The sequence below is a fragment of the Vicugna pacos genome, chromosome 12 (assembly GCF_048564905.1).
Source record: "Vicugna pacos chromosome 12, VicPac4, whole genome shotgun sequence".
In the NCBI taxonomy this organism is placed as follows: domain Eukaryota; kingdom Metazoa; phylum Chordata; class Mammalia; order Artiodactyla; family Camelidae; genus Vicugna; species Vicugna pacos.
In genome coordinates this window covers 33,128,390-33,147,058 of record NC_132998.1, presented here as the reverse complement: position 1 = coordinate 33,147,058, position 18,669 = coordinate 33,128,390, and the positions used below count along the sequence as shown (strand labels likewise).

Below are 18,669 nucleotides of genomic sequence, written 5' to 3'. Positions count from 1 at the left end.
TATTGTTGTTCTGTGTGTGATGAGTAATGAAACATTTTTAACAGCATCTTTTGGGCACTTTGGGCACAGCATCTTTCTCTGATTTCTCCAGCTTAATGACATTATTGTGCAGGCGTCCGGGACTGTTATGCAGATGCACTTCCTGGCTAAGCTGCTGCTTCAAGAGAAGTCATTACTTTTTGTGGGGCCCACAGGCACTGGAGAGCTGCTCTGACAAACAGCTTCCTGCGACAGTTACCTCATGAAAAATATGTTATGTGTCAAATTAACTTCGCAGTGCAGACCTCAGCTTAGCAGACCCAGGACATCTTCCTAACGGATCTTGAAAGGTACCCAGAGTTTTAATTAAAATCAAGAATGTAATTGTGCTTAGTTTACTCCTCAGAGATTACTCACAAAATAATATGAAGCGCTTGCCTTCGGTTTCTGACAGAATAAATGAAACTTGATTTGTTCCTCCCCGTAATGTTTATTACCAGGGAAACTACATTTTAATTGTTGTTGACAAATATTCTGATTTATGGGGTGCATAAAACGGAACGCCGTCTAGATAGCATGTGTCTACTTAACTTTTTCTTTGCAAAATTTTGCTCCAGGAGGCTGTGCTAGCTGTCTGTCATGGGTATTCTTTAGGCCAAAGCATATTAAAGTAAATCACCAGATTGGATCTTGACTAGTAAAAAGAACCATCTGTTAGGGAAAGATGTAAGCAGTGGGCACGAGAGAGCTGGTACTTGCCAACACAGGGAGGGCAAAAAGATCAGCTGGAAGAATGGCAGTGTCCAGGGGATTCTGTCCAGAAGCTGGTTAGATTTCCAACATCCAAATCATGCATTTTTAATTCATCATATGGCAAAAAGACAAGTCAGACACTAATTGGCACCATAAAAGAAAATTCGCACCATACCAGGAACTGTTCGGCCAGGGAGACTTTCCCATTCCACATGGAAAATTTTGTATTCTGTTTAAAGTTTTAAACTGAAACCTGAGGGTGCAGACATGGCTAAAGCATCTATTTAAATCACAGATACCATTCATAACACTCATTCATTACTAGGAAAACATTTGGTGGTAAATATGCCCATGAACTTTTTCCAAACAAAATCAGAACATAGTAAGTGGCTGGAATACAGGGAATGTTCCAATTTATATATACCTAATCTTTCACATATATTATAAACATTTAATATACTATATAATCTTTAATTTTCTTGTGTAGTATATATATAATTTCACATTTTTCTATATTTTATACATATATATATATATATTCTTTCAGGTGTTAATGACAGAAAACATTTGCCTCCATATCAACAGTGTGTTGGTTCTGATAGTGGTCATCTTTTACATGTGTGTCTTTAAGGAAACTAGAATAAGGATTGATTACTTTTACTGTTATATGTTAAAATATACATTAATATATTTGAGAACTAGTAAGTTGAACAATCTTAAGACTAGCAATATTCTTTTCACTGAGGATGGTTAAGCCTCAATAATACACAAAATTACTGTTCTGACTCCCAAGTCTTTGTCCTAGAAAAAGTAAAATGGATGTTAATGGAGGGTCCTCTTTGCCCTTAGCATGGCTGTGGGTGATTACAGACACTGCATACTTTGGTCTCGAGATTTTTCTTACAGCTCCTTTCTCAAACTTGTATCCAGACACATTTCGCTTTTACTGCATTTTTAGCTCAAAAAGCTCTTTCAGGCATAATTAAATCATTTAATGTTCCTGAGTGTTATTTCCCTCCTTAAGAAATGCAATTTTGTGTCATTTCTTTAATTTGAACTCCTACTAGTGTTTCTGCCTTGGAATGTACCTGTCTTCATGAAGTTCCTGGAGGTACATTTCCAACGCCTGGGGCTGTAAGAAATTAACCCACTATTGCCCCACTACAGGTGGGACGGGCCAGACCACTCACTACACCATCTAGTGCACTTTCTGTGGTACATTTTGAGACCTGAACATCACCGTGGGGACTTAGCCTTACATCTTAGCCAAGTTCTCCATCCCTGTCCCCTGGGAGAGAACAATGTGACAATCAAAGCTTTTCTTAGAGTTGACATTTGCAGAGTTGAAATAGGAAAAAAATGGATTTTTTCTTCTTCTTTAGCCTTGAAGTTTTTCAACTCCTATGGCAAGTATGGGAAGAAGTTAAAGAATTTTGATCACAGAGGCACAAAAGAATGGCTGGACTCAAAGGGGCCATGTGCAGAAACTGGAGGAGAATTTGGGGATAACTGCTCAATTTGGCAACTTTACCAAAAATGAAACAGTAACAAAAACAGCTGCTGTCTTAGTCAGCTTGGGCTGCCCTAGCAAAATACCACAGCCTAGGTGGCTTAAGCAACAGAAATGTATTTTCTCACAGTTCTGGAGGACAGAAGTCCAAGATCAAGGTGTCGGCAGGGCTGGTTTCTCCCAAGATCTTTCCTCGGCTTGCAGACAGTGTTTTCTCACTGTGTCCTCACGTGGCCTTTCCTCCGAGTGTGTGTGTCCCTTGTCCCCTTCCTCTTCTTACAAGGAAACCAGGCATGTTGGATTAGGGCCCACGTATATGACCTCTTTAACCTTAATTACCTCTTCAAACACCTTGTCTACAAATATAGTCATATTCTAAGGTACTAGGGGTTAGGACTTCAATGTATGAATTTTGAGGGGGCATAATTCAGTCCATACCAGCTGCAAATGATCTTAAGTGTGGAGAGAGCAGCCAGGGAGGGTAAAATTAATTAAATGTGCCCAAGATGCAGTGTCCCACTGGACAACAATAAAGAAAGGCCCATCCTTTGGACTTGAAGTATTTTATTTCTGTGCCTGAAAAGGTTACATGAAAATCTATGGAATTCACAGCCCAAGACAGTGTCTTCAAAAAAAAAAAAAAGAAAGATTCAAGAAATAGATAATCAAAGCTAAGTTACTGTTCACAGGATGTTCCTGGTTAATCTAGCCTCAAATGCATTCTAAGCCCAGTATTAGGGCATCAGATAAACCTCACAGCAGCTCTAGACTGTGAGTCCTCTGAGGCAGGGACTCTGCGTACATCCCTCACATCCCCCATGCCCAGAGAAGAACCTGACACGTTCTAGGGAGATGTGTTTCCTAAACAGAAGCAAAGCCTTTGTTAGCAGAGCAAATGAAGAGACTGTGGAGAGCCTCAAGTCCTGCTGATTTCATTAAATTAGGTGGAACTATCTGGTGTTTCTCACAAATTAGAGCTTTTTCTGCCAGAGTGGTATTTGAAATTGAATGCATGACAACTGTGAATAAAATGAAGAATTCACTTTAAAATTCAATTTATTCATTCCCAGTGTTTACTCAGAAAGTATTTGCAGAGCATATTAAGGCATTAAAAGTTTCAGAGGGATTAACAGGCCCATTGGAATGTCAGGGACCCCATGGAAATGATCTAAATATTTCCCAAAATCTCTCATTAGACTTCACACCACTTCTTTTACCTTTATATCCTTTCTTAGAGAAATATCTGACATGTGCTTTCTCTCCCCAGCTTCTATATCTCTTTATCTATTGTGCCAGATGGAAATTTCCACTAAGTTCCTAATTTTACCCCTTATTGGTTTTATTAAGTACCAGCCATTCAGCCAACTCACCCTCAGACAAATAATTATATTTTAGTAACGAATTCTGATTCTCACTTATTAGCATGGCAATAGAGGGAATCGTAAATGTTTTAGGTCTAACATACTAACTTTTCAGTTGAAGACTTAGCTGGTAAGCATGAATGCAGAGCCCATGAAAGAATCAGGCCCAGCCTTCAGACTCCAAGTGTTTTCTTAAAAGAACAGCTGGAGTAAATCTTGGCTTGACTGTCCAAGGTTTCCTTTATTTCTTCTAAATACTCAAAGCAATTTCACAAGTGTTCTCTTTTATCTTTACAACATCCCTCTGCAGAAAACCAACCTAGTTGCCTCTGGTGAATGGAAACTCTCACACAAGGCAAGGTATGTGTTTTCCTACAAGCTATGGAGTGCACAGAGCTGGGCTCCAGACCTTCACTAGCTGTAGGGGCAGATATGATATTAACAGCTTGGGATGGAACCTTCTTGAAGGTGCCTGTCATCTGCAAAGCTCCTGGCATTCTGTGGGCACTCAGTCTTCCTCAACTTGATGTGGCAATAGATTTCAAGTGAACTGAACCTCAATAAAAACCCTCTACAGTGGTTCAGGACCACTTATAAAGCAAAGCCCTCTCGTGAATATGGTCTTCATGATAGAAAATTATCGGCAGATCCACTTTTAGCAACCTAGAGATGACAGCTGGGAAGCGTCAATAACCCCTGTCTATAAGGAGCAGAACAGTGACTACTACTGAAAAGCTGGAAGAGACTTTTCTCATCCACCACAGGACTCTGTCTTCAATGCCACTGATGACCCTAGCTCTAGATGAAGTTCAAGTTAGAACCATATAAATGTAAGCACAGAATCTTAGAGTTGTAAGGAGTCTTATCCAGCATTCCATCCAACGCTTGAATTTCCTCTCTAATATCCCCCAACTGATAGTCACTCACTCTTGGCTTAAACATTTCCACTGCTGTACGGGGCATTTCTCCTTTAAACATCTCTGACAGATGAGGGACTTCTGGACATTTCATTGTCATATAATGAACAGAAATGTCTTACTCTAACTTCGACCTATCTATTCCAGTCCCACCTGGTGGACTCCCAGAAAACTGATCTAATCCTTCTACAAAACAGTACTTTCAATATTTGGTGATACTCATCTTGTCTCCTTTTCTCCCAGCTAAACAATCCCAGCTCCTCTAACCACTTTTACTAGGGCCTGGATTCTGGTTACCATCTCTCCTTGTGGTCATGCCACAGAATGCATACATTTCAATATTTACTCATTTGACAGATATTTATTGAGTGCCTACTGCATGCCATGAACTCTCCCAATAGGTCCATATATTCTTGTGTGAAGCCAAGAACTAAAAATCATGCTACAGATGTGATCTATAGTTCTGCTATCAGACAACAAAAACTTAGTCCAGTCATTTAGTGTCTTTCTGGATGAGTTTCTTCCAGAATATCATTTCCCATTAATCTGGAAGCCATACTTTTATTAATGTAACTGAAGACTACAGCAGTTTCGTTTTGTTCCTATTTTTATTTCTACCGTTGTTGTTTTTAATCAGGAAAAATGGTGGTCACTGTGGCAACAATCCCCAAATCTCCACTTCTTAATCCTTTAATGGTTTGCTTTTGCTCACTTTTTTGGTAACATGAGGCCACAGGTCAGGAGGCAAGGGCAGGGGAGGGGCTCTGCTCCACACAATCTTTGATGGGCCCAGACTTTGGCATCTCTTAGGTTCTCAGGGCGCCCCAGTGGAATGAGCCCTAAGTCAAAGGAAAAGAGAAATTATGGAGGAGGCTTAGTATGCTTAACTCTCTTAACCCAGAAGGGAAGCACATCTTCTCATGTTCTAAGGTCAAAAACCAGTCACAAGAGAGGTTGGGAAATGTAGTCTAGATGGTTTCTGTACCCAGAAAGAAGAGAGAACCTGAAGTATGTTGATTATAGCAGTGTCCACACAGCTTTTTCGGCAGCTGTCACTCACCATGGCCTTGAGAACTCATTGCCCGTTTAAACCCTAAATCTCTTACAAAAAGCCACATGAATTACATTGCCCTAAATTTGTACAGTTGATTTATTAGACTCAAGAGTAGATATTTGTTAAATTTTTGTCTGATTCAATTCAGACTATTTGTTCTGTTTGGTTTATAATCTTTATTGTCACAAGTTATATTTACCATCGCTTCCATGTTCATATCATCGTATCATCTGTAAATTCATAAAATTGTTGTTATATCCCCATTGAAGACATTAATGAAAAAGTTACACTATCTGGGGCAGAGGGCGGAGCACAGTATTGGAAACCCCCTTGGAAGGTACCAGAAATGAGTGTCCCTTGTATTTACCCTCCTTTCAATGATGAAGTGATAGAAAGAGAGAGAGAGATACATAGATATAGTCACTCTGCTAAAATGCACATCTCTTCATCATTCCCTTGCTTAAAGTCCAAAATTTATTTATTGAATGAACATTTGTTAACCTTTACTGTGGACCAGTTACCATGCTAAACTTTTGATACATTCATCTTTAATACTCAAAAGTACCTAAAAAGTAGTTACGCTTATCTTCCAGATAAAGAAACAAACTTAGGAAAATAAATCCACTCAAGCTATGCAGTTTGAAGTCAGAGTTTAAACCCTGGTGTCTACCTCCAAGCCTCCTTTTACATGGACTTCATACCCTTCATTACCTCAGTGGGTCCTCTGCTCTCCTTCCTCTCTGGGCCCTACAGGGACGGGGTTGCGGAGGGAGGGATAATCTCAGTAGGACATACCTCCATTATTCTCCAGGGACTGTTGTTATGTTCATCATCACTCATTATTTTTCCAAAATCCAATGTCAAATTAACCAAACCATGGATTTCTCCATATCCAGTAGGTCTGGCCTTTTCTCTGGATATACTTTGACTCTTTTGGCCCCTCCTGCACTCTTGAAATACCTTCTTTCCTTGGCTTCAGCGATACCCCACTCTCCTGATTTCCTTCTCTCCCTCTGGCCATTCTTCCTTTATCTTCTCCTCTACTTAGAATTAAATGTTTTTGGTCCTTAAAGTCTAGGCCCCCAGCTTCTCATCCATGCCTGTGGCTACATCACCACATACGTGCATACAAGTGCATACGTACATATGCCATTTCAGACTTTTCTCTGACCACCAGGCCCAAATATCCAGCTACTTCCTTGGCTCATCACACTCAACAGCCTAAAAAGAAACATGAGCTTCCCTGGTGAACCTGGTTTTCTTTCAGGGGTCCATTTAGCTCACTGAACAGCACCCCTATGTACACCAGAATCTGAGAATCACCTCTCTGCCCATCACCATCCTGTTGTTTTTGTCTCGTAATTATCTCTACTCACTCACTCTCCCCATCTCTGCCACTCCTATCCCAATCCAACCTTTCTGTGCCATCTCTCCTGAAGTAGCCTGCTGGCTGGTCTGCCCGCATCCATCCTGACAATCCACGCCCCACACTACAACCAGAGTGATCTTACCCTAACTTAAATCTATTTACATCTTCCTCTGCTTTAAACTCTTCAATGGCTCCTCACTGTTCCCTGACCTCTAGCCACCCTTTCTCAGGCCCCCTTAGATACCACGCTCCCTCCTGCCACAGGACATTTGTACATGTTGTCCCTTCTGCCTAAAATGCCCTTTCCCATGACCATCCCACCCCCTTACCAGAAATAAATCACATTCCTGCCTCGCTTTAGGGAAACACCACTTCTTAGGAAAGACCAGGTCAATTTCCCAGTTATATGCTCCGTTCCTCTGTAACAGTTATCATGGCTGTCATTTTACATTTGTTCCAGTGACTCTTTGATTAACATCTGTCCTCCCCACCAGACTGTAAGCTCCACAGGGGCAAGGCCAGTGTCTCCTTGTACCCTCTTTGTATTCCCATTGCCTAACAGAGTGCCTAGCACATTTCTGCTGAATAAATGAATGACCCAACCCACATGCCAGCTCTAATCATTTGATTCCCAGGAAACTGTCCCGATTTAATGAAAACGAAAATATCTGCTTCATTATTAAATTTTGTCTTCATGAGAATTCTACTGTGGGTGAGGCTGGAGCCAGCATTTCACCTAACCAGTAGGTGCATATGCATCCATGTGCATGAAATCTGTCATATTAGTGCACAGCACATGATGCAACATAAACTCCAATGCTGGAATGTTTTCCAATCATGAGCTATTAATAATTTAACAAAATTAATTCAAAACACTTCAGTCACCAGTGAAATAGAGATGAGGAGGAAATGAGGCGTGTGCCAGTCTTCCAGGGTTGAATTAAACAGTAAAACAAGTAAAAAGGGGAAAAAAGCCACCGACCTTTGTTTAAAGTGAACGTCCCTGTTTAGAATTTAATATAAGTTCTATGTTTTTCTAAAGATGTTAAAGAACAAACATCAGAGACATGGGTAAAAATCTTTGCTTTACACAGGTGAGTGATTTAACATGGTAATAGTCATTTGTCAGACCTCAGAAAAGGAAAGAAAAATAGAAGGGATTTTTTTTCTTCAGCATGAGGCAGTAATCAAGTCAAAGAAAAGCTTTCAGTAATTATTATTATTAGGAGTGATCATTAGGAGTAAAAAGTGGGACGAACAATCCACAGAGCATGGAATTAGCTCCTACCCGGAGGATCCCACAATTTTCACTAGAACAGTGTAGGGAGACAGGAGACATTTATTAGAAAAACAAGTGAGCCCCTAATGGAGCAAAGTTTTCCCCTTAAAATTTCCCTCTGGATAGGGAAGCCAGCTGAATTCCCACCCCCAGGCACCAAGAGTGAAGAGGAGAAAGATGTTGGGCAAGCTGCCACCATCATTCTCCAGACAACAGGGTGGGGAAGTCAAAACGTTAACTCTGGTCATTGAGAAACCTTGGAACGTAGACCAGTGGTCCCCAAACACTAGAGGATCACAATCACTTGAGGACTCGTTACAATGCAATGACTGGGACCCACCCCCAGGATTTCCAGTTGAGTAGGTCAAGGGTGGGCCCAGGAACTTGCACTTCTAACATGTTCACAGGTAATGCTGCTGCTGCAACTGCTGCTCTGAGGACCTCCATTTGAAAACCACATGCAAAACTTCTAATAGTATTGATTGCTTACACTGTGCTGAGACTTTTATGTATGTCATCTCACTTAATTTTTATGACAATACTGTCAAGGGGAAATAAATATCCCCATCTTACAAGGAGGAAACAGGCTGGGGCATTAGGTGACAGGCCAGCTCAATAAGTGGAAAGTACGGTCTAATTATAAAGCCCAGTCTTAACTGCTCTTCTGTACAGTCTTCTTGGCATTAGGCTGAAATTTAAGAAGCCCTCCTATAAACCAGGGCACTGTCAATTCCAAATAAATCATCATCAACCTCCTCCTGACCCGCCGAACATTAAAAATCACTAAATTGACTTTCAAAGTCTATGGCAGCAGTAAGCCCACAGACACACTGAAAGATGCTTATGGTTAAATGTTATTGGTCTGTAGTAATGCACTGTGAAAGGATAATTAAGGACACTGCATACAGCAGCTGGATGGATGTGCGAGGACATAAGGGAGAGAGAAATGGAATAAAAGAATAGAAGGCGCCAATGGAATCATGTTAGGGACTGAGAAGTGTGGATCTTACCGCGAATGAGTAACAGAGAAGACCACCAGGGAGCCATCAAGGGTCCTGGAGAAGAGACGGGGACAGTCAAAATAGAAAGAACTTAGAAATCAGAGTTCAGGTCTTGAAGAACACTGCCAAGGTGACATAATGACCAATGCAGGAACCAGGGAACGGCAGCAGGGAGGTTGTAGAAGTGCTGCTATGTCATGTAAATGAATTCTTCTTCTTCACAGTTACCGTCGTTGCTCTCCAAAGAGACCTACATCCTAGAAAATAGGCAGCAGTCAGGAGACGGGCTTTAGAGTGTAACAGTTGGTGCCTGGGTAACACTGGTTACAACACCCCTCCATACCTCAATGACTCATCCATTTAATGGAACTAATAATTCCTACCTCAAAGGGTTGTAAGAATTAAATGAGGTAATGTATGTAAAGCACTTGGTACCTGGGGCATTGTACCAGCTCAGAAGATGCTGGATCTTTTATTATTATTGCTATTGTTGCTCGGTTATTATCATCATTAATATCATCATCCTCAAGGGAAGAACAATTATTTTTAAAGGCAAGATATAATGGCTTAGATCATCTTCAGTGAAAAGTTCACGGGTATTCCTTCTGTTAATCAGAAGCTTGGCAGTTCGGGTCGTGTGGTTTCTAATGACACAGGTGTGCCTGATAGAATTAGCAAAAAGTAAGATAAAATAAATAAAGCAGCATTTGGTGCCCTACTTTTCTCCAGTACCATTTACATGTTCTCCTAATTAAATTTCTGAGTAAACTCCATTCCACAACCGTGCTGGGTTTGCTCGGATGCACTATAGAATGATTCACAGCCTCGACAGAAACTTCTCCGTTCCAAGTGCCAAATTCCTTGCTGTAGGTGCGATATCAGAATCCATTTATTATTTTACCCTCACTTAATTAATTCCACTGCCAGCTACCTGTTGATGATGGAGCTCTGTTGACAATGCTGAACAAAGTTTTAATCTAAAGAGTTTTAATAACGTGTTTACTGCTGGGTGGTCTGCCACTTTTGATTAAACTTCATGAGGATTTATAACCATCTTTCCCCCTACATGCCTGTAACCTTTAAGGGATGGCTGATAAAAAGCAGAGGTCGTGGGTTCCAAAAGCCCTTGTTCTAATAAATACGTTAGACAGCTGATCCTGAACATGCAGCTGTTTCTCATTCTTCCTCCACCCTCCCCTCACTTATTTTTTACAGCGCTTCCGAACAAGGATAAAAATTAACACAAGTAGAATTAATGGTTTAATTTTGCAAGAGAAAGGGGAGAGTTTACGATGTCTCACTGAGGGAAGGGGCTCCTGTCTTTGCCGATGACCCAAACATGTCTGCCAAGGAGAAATATGGTGTCCAGTCTCCCAATGAACTGCCACAGGAATGGATTGGCCGTGCCTTCTGGCTTGACAGGTGCAATAAATATTAATTAGTGTGCTTGGCTACAGAGGGAGTAATGATATACACTGCTCCTCTGAAGCGTTAAATTGTAGTGTTAGTCTTGATAATGCCTCATCTTCTCCATCACGGCAGGAAAACATTTTGAGTTACATGCGCCCCAGTATGGGCAAAGGAATAAAGGTTTATCTGTTGTCAGGACTTACAGGTGTGAAAAGTGGAGGTTAAGACTGATGGTGAGTTAGGCACTAGGCATTCCCTGTGTGATTGTTGCGTTCTTTTTTTAAATCAACATTTCAGGTGGCACGACCAATTTCCGAAATGTTTGCTGTTGTTACGGGATAAAGCAAGACATTCTGCTATTGTCAAGATATTTGATTACACTGGAAATGGATTTGAAAACTCCTTATCTGAAACAACCACCGCAAATATGCATAAATATTAGAGGAACTGTGTTTATTAGATTATGGGGGAGTAGGTATTTTATGATGTTGGACTGAATTATTAGGATGTTCCTGAGTGTTTGTGAAGAAGTACTTATAACAGCCTGGGAGCTAAAGATGGCTGTATTTGGGAACTAAAGATAAAACCTGCTCTTAAAATTCAGCTCTGATCACAAACAAAAAAGCAGGCGAGGAAGCCGTGATAAGAAAATTAACATTAGCACTGATTCTAGGCTTGCAACAAAACGTGTTTTTGAAATGGGTATGTTTAGTTGTTTACACCTGAAGTTACAGCAAAACAACAGCATTTTACCAAGAAAAGAGGCTCTAATTAAATACTGATATTTTCCAAATCCTTAATTATAATGGCTTACTGTTCTGCCCAAGGGCTTCTCTAGGAGCTAATTTACTGGAATATTACCATTTACACTTTTTTCATTTGCTGAAGATCTTGCTCCCTCGTGAATTGTCTTTTTTAGTTTGTTGTAACTTCATTTGGCATTCTCTTTCTGGGAATGTTTCCTATACCCTGTATAGGAAAGACTAGCAAGAAATTTGGCAAACAAAGTTTCATTCTGGGTGGAATTCTTCCCCCTCCTGCATGGCTTAAATGTGTTGATATCTGTTTCTGTACTGCAGCTGCAAAGAAATGGTTTTTGGCAATGCAAATGCATACATGTTTCTTATTCTCTCCTGGAGCTCTGGTTCTAGCAGCATATCCCCAAGCAAGCATTTATAGAGCTACAGCAAGCACAGGGAAGCAGCACCCAATGGGCACTGAAATATTAACTAATGATGAGTTGCCCTGAGTCAGCAGGTACCTGGGGCTTAGGGCCAGACCACTTCTGCAAATGTATGCCAGGCAATCTCCCAGGACACAGGCAGCTGCAGTCAATGGGACATGACTTCTCCCTATTCCCTCCTCCCCACAACACTCCCACCTGCTTTCCCAAAGAGAAGCAGAGTCCATCTTCCCCCCATGTCCTTGAAAAAGATTTAGCTACCTTCTGAAGGTGGGTTCCACAACTACAGTCCTCTATGTTTATTGCCTACAAGATCCTAAAGCAGAGATCACTGTGTATAGATAGCTGATAGGAAGTAGGAACTAATATGTGAATGTCACCTCTTGTCCCCAACATAAAGTCAGACCCTAGAACTTCATCCTTGGCAGGCTGGACCAAGAGGTGAACAGGGAGGGCAATGGGGTAAGAGCAGGCCATATTCTCTAGCCTCAAGTAATAATATGCCCCTGGACTAGAAGGTTCTCTTTAGGGGTTATGAAAAAATTCATAGAAATGACCAAGATTCTGTCATTAAAATACAGATAATTAATGAGGTCCTTGAAGAAGATTAGAAGATGGATACTATGGTCCCGTTATTAAACACTGGTGTGTGTTTGCTACCTACTTTGAAAAATTTTCAAAGTTCAGTCCCCTCAACCAAATCAAGGTATTTATTTCCAAAGTCAAACCAGGAGATAGTATTCAGGAATGCACTGGTCCCATGAAAATTAAAAGTCTACCAACCAAATATTAAGAAAAGTATATCAAAAATTGAGCAAGCTTTGATCTTTTCCTTTGAGTTCCAGTAATTCCTTAAAACTCTCTTCCACACATAAGAAGCCATCTCTGCTCTAGTCCTGAGCTATGACCTAATGATTGGAATTACCAAGCTCCCCCTAGGCATGGTTAAGAGACTCAAACAGAAAAATGTCTAGTTAGATGCAATTATGCATTTTCCCATAAGAACAGAAAAGCTCCTATTGAAACCTCTAAAAATATATATCTCAGAAGCCTAAATAGGGGGGATTTTAAATTAAAATGCTAATAATTTGGAACCAGACAGATCTGGGTTTAAACGTGGGATTCATCACACATCAAGGAGATATGTGGTCCTTGGTAAGTTGCTTGAGCCTCAGTTTCCTCATCTGTAAATTAAGTTCAGTGGTACTTCTCTCAAGGGGCCATTCGGAGGATCAAATGAGTCTATGTTTATAGTGTCTGGCACAGTGCTTAGTGCTAATGCATAGATGCTACTCATAGCAGTTACATGATAATAGTAAATACTATAATTATTGCCATTAAATTAAATTTCAGAACCTTCATCATGACCCTGCATTGACAGATGCCTTTCCATAGTCATCATAGCTTGTGGTAGGGAGCAATACAGCTGCAAGAAGATTCCATGCCCCAATCCCCAATCCAAGGCTGTGAATCTGATGAGACATCACACCCATGAATATGTTACAATCAGTATATTTAAAGGACTAATCAATTGACTTTAAAATAGAGTATCATAGATAATCCAAAGCAGGTCCAATAAAAATCATACAAGCCCTTAAAAGCAAAGGCAGTCAAGACAGAGAACTGAAATCTGAGAAGGACTTAACCTGTTGTTGCTGGCTTGAAGATAGAAGGCGTGTGTGAGAAAGAAATGAATTCTGCCAACCACCAGCGAGGCCTCCCAAGTTCCCAGATAAGAAGTGCATCATGACCAACATCCTGATTTCAGCCTTAGGAGACACTAAGCAGAAAACTCAGCTGTGCCCAGACTTCTGACCCATAGAAACTGTGGGATAATAAACGGATGTTGTTTTAGGCACCTAAGTTTGTGGTCACGTGTTAGGGCAGTAATGGAAACTACTATAGCCATCTGTCCCTTATTATAAGAGACAGTTTTTGAACATGCCATCATCTTTCTACCTCAGGGCCTTTGCAAAGGCTGATTCCTCCATCTATGAGCTCTTTCCCCAACTCTTCACCCAGCTAACACTGTTTATGCATACTTGGTGTCAGGTCAAATTTTACCACTTCATAGAAGCAGTCTTTGACTTTCTAAAGGGGATCCCACTGCTACCTCCCCCCCACCATTTAGACTCTCTTTCAAGACCCTATTGGCCTCTTCCCAAGCTTTTGTCAGAGTTTGTAATTATTTTGTCTTTTTTCTCATTCATTTTTCTCTACTTGTCTGTAAATGCAGCACATACCATGACCCAATAAATAGTTACTGAATGAACATGGTTTAATACTCTATCGCACTTGATCTTTATGAATTGTATCTGCTTCCATGAGGTATTATTATCCCCATTTTACAGATGTGGAACCTGAAAAGTACAGAGATTGAGTAATGTTCCCAGGACCACACAGCCCTTAAGTGATTCAGCCTGAGCATGACCCCAAAGTGATTGTTCTCAGTCTCCAAGCTTTCATGCCCCTCTGATGTAAGGTCTACAGATAGGAAAATATAACATCAGAGCAAGCCAACAGATTTCATTCCCCCAAACTCAGATTTTTGGAGTGCTCTGAGATGTAACAGACCCTTACATTCAAACCTTCACCTCAAGCCACAGCGACTGAGGCATGGTCTCTGTATCAGTGTCAGGGCTGCCAAAACAAAATGAGTGGCTTAACACAACAGAAATTTATTATCTCACAGTTCTGGAGGCTAGAAGTCTGAAATCAAAGTGCCAGCAGGGCCGTGTTCCCTCCAAGACCTGATGGGGAGAGTCCTTCCTTGCCTCCTGCTAGATTCCGGTGGATGCTACGATCCTTGGTGTTCCTTGGCTTGTAGCTCCCTCACTCCAGCACTCCCTCTGTCTTCACGTGGCATGCTCCCCTTGTGTATCTGTTTCCAAATTTCCCCTTTTTATAAAGACATATAAGTCATACTGGATCAAAGGACCACCCTGGTCTAGTATGACCTCATCATTACTTAACTAATGACACCTGTAAAGACCCTATTTCCAAAGAAGGTACATTCTCAGGTACTGAAGATTAGGATTTTGACATATGAATTTGGGGGCCACAATTCCACCACTAACAATCTTCATACTACAAATATGTGATTTTGATGTTTATCTCTATGTCTGTGCAGGTCCTACTCCTCTCTGCTGATGCGCAGCTCCTTGTTACCCGGGTAGACCACAGTGGCTGAGGTCAGAGGCTGCCACTGCTGCCACGGTGGCTGCGACAGGAGGGAGCAATTAGAGAAAAGCCTTGTTTGTGAAAGCCGAGCTCTGCCGCCTCATTACTTTCTCCCCCACTTCCTGCTTCCTCCTTGCTCTCTGGTCAGGCTCTTGGGTGGTCATTTACGGGAAAGCACGTAATAGGCATGATTCACTGTGAAAGTGTGATCACTGTCTTGGACATTTGATTTTTGTAAATGAGAGTTTTACAAAAGCATCTGCGGTTGACTCCTTTCTTGATGATTCTAACTGGAGACAAAAATAGAAACATGTACAGCAACCACCAAAATTAATGGCGCCAGATTATTAAAACACTAAAATGCCCGCTCCTGACACTGCAGCCAGTCATGACTCATATATGTTTTATTGTACTAGCAAGAGACCACCGCACAGCTTGAAGTGTGACTTCGAGGTCACTGAACATGGGGAATTCTCCAACTGTTTCACAGCTACCACAGGGTATGTCTGCAGAGCCTGCATATTTGCAGGGGGAGAAAAAAAATCTGTTTTAAAATTAGCCAGTCAAAAATTTCCAATAATAGAAAAATTGTGAGACGAAACCCATAAAATACGCTTTAGGGCATCTACTATCTATTGGATATATTGGGACTGGAGCAAAGGACCCCTGGCTTTTAGTAAAATAAGTGTTGCATTTCTTAAGCTGTTTGTTCTCACTCATCTCAGGCTTCCCGATAGCCCATGGTTACTAAAAGGAAAGCAGTAAGAATAAAACATTCTAATAATCAAACCACACTGCTGTTCATGAAGTCCTGGCATTCTGGGTCACATGTTCCAAAATAATAATTAGATATTTGCTACTGGTATGGCTTGGAAACAGGAAAAGACAATGGACTCTCTGCAATACAGGGACAGGCATTAACCCGTTAGTGCCTGGATGCTGGAGGAGGTTTGAGGCGTCCAGAAGACGGATGTCCAAGAAGGGGCACTCGAGGGACAAAGGATCATATTTACCAACTGATCAATTGTACCCGTGAGAACCAGGTACAGCCCAACACTGCAAATTTATATCCCAAAGCTCGCCTTGGATGTAAGTATCTGTAGACACACTTTACCATAAAGGATATTGGTTGGTATTTTCTTGGGGGTACAATGTGAGGTTCTCCCAGCTATCCCTTGCTATGTCCCTCTAAGGTCCTATTAAGCCACTGAATTGTGGCATTGTTTTACCTGAGCCTCAGCTGTCCGTATGAGGGGAGTCTTGCTGAGTCAGAGGAGTCCCTATGTCACTAGACGGTTAGCCCCTATTCACAAAAGGTGGTGTTTCCCAGACATTTCCAATACAAGATGTGGCGTTTTTACAGGAAGCACTAATTTTACAGGAAATAAATATATTCAAAGACACTCATACAGATTTTCTGCTCAATAGATGATGCTTACTTTAAACATAGCTTCAGACATTCCCCCAGGTAATTTCCCACTATACCTTGTGATATAGCTGTCACAGGTCAAAATGGAATAATGGTTCATTACTGTAGTAAAAAAAACAATAGTTGGAAAATCCATAAACTGTTTCTCTGTAAGCTTAAAGGAAGAAAACAGATAGCCATGAGAATAATCCATATTCTTTAATTAGTTGTCAACAACTGAAGCTCAAATCTCACATTTAAATAAAATCTGAATTTCCAGATTGGCTTTAAAAATTGATGACCTGGCCACCCTGGACCTGCCTTCCCACATTACAGCAGTCAGGAAGGGCTGGCCCAGTGGTCAGCCCCAATTCACCACAATCCCCACCTACTTGACTCATTTCCATTACCCGCCTGACCTCTGTGGGCACTTGATTATGTCTGCTATTGCCAAGGCCAATTTCCTTCTGTAAGGAAAGGCCTCTTTATTGATTAAAACTTTTCAGAACATTAACCTGAATTTTCTTATTCTTGGTCACTGCATGTGAAATTCAATACTCAAACTATCCCAAAACATCCTCAATTGCTATTCAAGTCAGATGCACTTACTTAAATAAGCAATTAGCCTTGGCAATAAAAGCCTGAAAAGAAATGAAGTTCTTCCCTAGATGATGCCATTAGTCAGTGTCCAAGTGTCGATGTGTAGCAAATATTGTGCCAGTTCTGGTACCAAGGAGGTTGAAGACAGGAGCGTCTAATGTTTCAGAAAACTCAAAAGGGGCAGAAGGTGAGGTTGGCTGAGAAGTGGTAAATGAATCTACTAAATGTCTGCTGTGTATACAGTGCTCTACTAGGCAGGCTGTGAGCTTGGGAGGAGGGGTAGAAAATTGAGACAATGGACCCCCATTTTCTTGGGAGTACAATGTGAGGTTCTCCCAGCTGTCCCTTGCTATAGCCCCCCAAGGTCCTATTAAGCCACTGATCTGCGGCATTGTTTTACCAGGACCTTGGCTGTCCATGTGAGGAGAGTCTTGCTGAGTCAGAGGAGTACCTATGTCACTAGCTGGTTAGCTGGTTTTCTTGGGGGTACAATTTGAGGTTCTCCCAGTTGTCCCTTGCTACGACCTTAAATATATGAATGGTTAATAATATATAATGTGCATATATGTGAATATGAATATGCATTTATACATATATATTCATATATGTATATATATGATATATGACTTGCCACTGGTTGGGAAATCAAAATAACCATAAAATACATCTGTAAATCAATGGCTGGTATTTAGGGTACTAGTATAACTTAAATATTACAGCCTTAATATTTTATAAATAGGAAAAGCAAATTCCCTGTGTTACATAGAGTCTCTTCATAGAAGGTTGGTAGACTGTCAAATATATGCATAAACATGCTGGAAAAAATTCAAAAATATATAGTCATTTTTACCTCTTTGCTCAGAATAAATTAGTGCTGCCTATAGAGTTTCATCTATGAAACTTGACTTAGGTTTGCCAACAGGGAAAAGATGGCTCAGTTGAAAGGCAATACATATTTTACCATTGTCTACAGTAAAAGGAAAATGAAGGCTTTGTAGAAATCACTCATATGTTCTCATCTTCCTCCTCCTTCCCTAGATCCCAGTACTTTTCCTACCGTGGAAGGTAGGAAAATCAAGATCCAGCACATGTCCTCCCCTTGGGAAGTCTCAAGCCATGAACTGGAGCTGAGTTGACTGACTGCTCTTTCCCTTTGACAAAAGCTACTTAATCTCCAAATATATTGCTTGAGAGAAAAAACTTTAAAGAATAAAAACTAATTTTCAAACACTTTTCTTTCACAATTAAGCACAGACTTGACTGAAACAGAAGCTCTTGCTAAATCTGAATGGCTGAAAAACCCCACATTTGACTCAGTTGTTCTGTAACAGAGTAGGGATAGGTAAGTTGATGTACACTTACATGCCTTAATTTAATAAATAAATATTTATTGAGTACCTACTGTGTGCTAGATACTAGGGGTATAAAAAATGCAGCCCCAGACTTAAAAGGACTCAGTCCATCAACATTCATGATGTCTGATGAAGAATAAGATATCATAAATGCTATAGTAACAGTATGTACAAAATACTATGGGAGTATTTCAGAAAGAGGCATAGTGAATCTGTCAGTTAGCTACTGCTGCATAATAATGCACCCCAAACTTGGACACAAAATTCCAACCATTAATAATTTCTCACATGTATAGGAGTCAGCTGAATGATT

At 40.8% G+C, this 18,669-nt stretch overlaps 1 long non-coding RNA gene across 3 annotated transcripts in view; it reads right to left on the bottom strand.

Moving 5' to 3' along the window:
- Positions 1-5,061: 5,061 nt before the first annotated feature.
- LOC140700203 (uncharacterized) overlaps positions 5,062-18,669 on the bottom strand; it is a 211,645-nt gene continuing 198,037 nt past the window's right edge. For all 3 annotated transcript variants that reach the window (XR_012078519.1, XR_012078518.1, XR_012078517.1), the window contains one exon: positions 5,062-5,359. This is a non-coding gene — a long non-coding RNA (uncharacterized lncRNA). The remainder of the gene's footprint in view (positions 5,360-18,669) is intronic.